Genomic DNA, 3,473 nt, shown 5'->3' with positions numbered 1-3,473 from the left:
GGCAATGTAAACAAATCATTTGAGACAATTAAATATATAGGGCAAAACAGGAATCGGTCAGTCTAAAAAAATGGCTTGTTATAGGCTTCATCATATACTCATACAAATCCAAAATACCTTTGTCATAAACAGGAATGCAGTAACAAATGTAACACTACTAAACACATCACATAAACACATTATACACCATGAAACGCTATGAAACCACTCTGAATACTTGATCACCTCAGACTCATATTAGCCCGTTTTCCCAAAGGACACCTCTAACCATGGTGTAACAGGTATGGTGTTGCACATGCACAGTTGCCCTCTAGGCCGCACATGAAGCCTGTGTGCGGCCTAATTGACTGCCAATCAAACACTATGTCCTTTTTTGGGAAACACTGTCAAACACAACAACATAGAAATAAACAACCTAGACTAGAGCACAGCCATACCTGTCCTCATTGCGCACGTAAGGCCTCCTGCATGAATATACAAACCTGTTTCCCTAAAGCCTCTTTAGCCTACACACACGTGGCAGTATTAAAACCATTCGCAGAGAAATGTGTGGTGCGAGTGGTGACTTTCTTCATCTCATTTAAATATAAAAACTTTGAAATTAAGGCCTACTTCAGCATCAAATAAAAATTTAAACTTTTTTAAGAGTGAAGAGAGCCTACTGTCAGCTGTCCAGCAGTCCAAATATTATTAAATTAAATTTCAGAATGGTAGACCTGAGGCCTGAGGCCTACCATACCTACCATGCCTGAGGCCTACCATTGCGTGGCACATCTATGCACGGAATGTATATGTTCACAGGCTTCATGTGCGGCCTAGAGGGCAACTGAGCATGTACAACACCATGGTGTAAGAGGTGTCCTTTGGGAAACCGGGCCAATATCATCAGTTGAGTAGAGTATCCAATACATGTATGTAGGCCTAACATCAGCTGAACCATTTACCTGATGAATTGAAAAAGGTGGACCCTGTTGTAAACAAGTGTAATGTTTAATCATGGTTCGTCCACAAAGTAACAGTAACAAGAACTGTTAATGTTACGAATTTGCACATAATGCAGGAGAAAAAAATATCACAGCACGGAATTTCTTAGCAGAAAGTAGCTCATGTCTACGGTGGATTTTAGCCCCTCCTATATTCAGCTATAGTGTCGATTTTTGTCCTAACACAAACATTAAATTCCATTAACAATGAACGGAGAATTTACGTCATATGTAGAGCAAATCAGTATTTTTGTTAAATTCCCATTGACAATGAATGGAGAATTTACGTCATATGTGTCTGGGCAAATCTGTATTTTTGTCCTACACAAAGTAAATTCCCATTAACAATGGGTATGCCGTTTCATACAAGCAGATCGGAAATTATATTTGGAGCATGCTTAAAGTGAATGGCACATCGAGTGGCAAATCGAGTGGCAAAGCAACATGCAAAGTGAGTTTAACATTGTTTAATGTTGTTTAATGCAATCAGATATGACTTTTCTGTTTGGATGTATGGGCTGTCAAGGCCAGAAAGTAGTTTTTTGCCACTCAGTATAGGCATTCCTGCATAACTTCCTGGTTTGATGATGATGTCACGCGCATAACCTCTATTGCAACTCTAGAAAACAATCTAATGTTGCAAATTGTCGTTATAGGATCTATTCTCAGTTATAGGGCAGGCAAGTAAAATAAGCAATACATTAGATGTGTCAAATCTTTGAACATTCCCCATCCTACAGTAATCACACCTCAAATGCAATTATTATAATTAATTGCAGTCTTGCACTTCACCAGGAGAGGTCACTGTAACTGAAGCTATGAACCTATTTTTGATTCAAGTGGTTCAGTGATTCCAAAAAGCTTCATTACCACCAGGTCCATAGCTCTAATGCCTTTGCATTAATAATGCAAATGCATTAGAGCTATGGACCAGAGCTAACCAGAGCCATTTGCCCATCACTACACAACTGCAACAACAGATCCATTTTTAACCAAAACAATGTACAAAAGTAGTGAAAATAATAAAGCAGGTTAACTTTGACTCACCGCTGAGTGTGTTATATATCTGATATCTACTAAAGGAGTTTAATAAATAAACTTGCCTTGTCTCAAAACACAACATCAATGACTGGATGACCTGGATGTGACATCATGCACAAGAAGATAACCCTCAAACCCAAGAACGTGGTTTCGTCAGATAAAGTTTTTTTGTCAACTGATTCTTGTAGCTTTGGGTCACCTCTTAATAATTCAAGAGGGTGCCCAGTGATATCCCTTGGGCATTTTTAGTTATTAGCCCCTTAATGCCCGAAACACAAAAACCCCCACCCAAAATAGTTTTATGGTATTTTCATGCAAAATACTTGGTCTAAATGCATCAACTTTGATTTCTACAGTGTTTATGAATGTGGATATGCCCAATGTAAAAGATTTGATTAATTTAACTCTGAGTGTACAAATGTTATGTTCCATTTGTACACTCTCAGAGTTACAGACGCTGAGACCCATAAGGGTCCATTTGGTTCCAAAATATAATTTAGCTGGGGACCCCCTGGAACTCCCTCAAGGACCCCAGGGAGTTATGATGTTAAACCGTATGATAGTATGATGTTAAACCGTAAAAGGGCCAGTATGTTAGTGTATTGATGAACCATGTCCAAACCATGTATATGATCTTAAATCGTGCCATTGAACTTTTTTAAAAATGGTTGCATTCTGGGCCATGGCTCAATGGTCCAGGCACCTTGGCTATAGTCACCTTGTCTGGCAGTGTGCCGCGGGTTCGACTCCCGATCCCGACGGCCTTTACTGCATGTCTTCCCCCCATCTCTCTCCCCATTTCCTGTCAGCCTACTGTCTGTCCCTTCATAAAAAATATAAAATAAAGGCGAAAGCCACAAAAAAAAACATAAAAAAAAAATGGTTGCATTATGTGCAATTTGGATAACAGGTGTTACGCAGGACATTAAGTGATTTGCAACGAGCGCTTCTAAACGTGGACACATCAATCGTGTCCGCACAGAGTTCCAGAGTCCCTCTGATTTCAGCTCTCTTCTGTCTCTCACTAACCCCAAACATAGTCTTTTCTAATTGTAAGCCCAACTACTGTACATTTATTTTCTACCATAAATCATAACGCTTTCTCTTGTGAGGATCAGGACAAAGTATCTTGCGCCACACCTTACTTATCCCTAAACTTATTTGCCTTTTTTACATTTTAAAATAGTTCAACTATAGCCACGTGCATCGACACATTGTGAGCTTGTAGATCAGCTATTTTAAAATGTTTTAAAATGCCGGTAGTAAAAAATAGCAAATAAGTTTAGGGGTAAGGGGTGGCGCAAGATAGGGCCCAAACCAAATTCTGATATACCTCACGTATCTCACACACACACACACACACACACACACACACACACACACACACACACACACACACACACACACACACACACACACACACACACGATGATGACAAATGCACCACAG

The sequence above is a fragment of the Electrona antarctica genome, assembly GCF_951216825.1.
Source record: "Electrona antarctica genome assembly, chromosome: 15".
Lineage (NCBI taxonomy): Eukaryota > Metazoa > Chordata > Actinopteri > Myctophiformes > Myctophidae > Electrona > Electrona antarctica.
The sequence above is the reverse complement of the archived record's forward strand: the minus strand, read 5'-3'. Positions refer to the sequence as shown.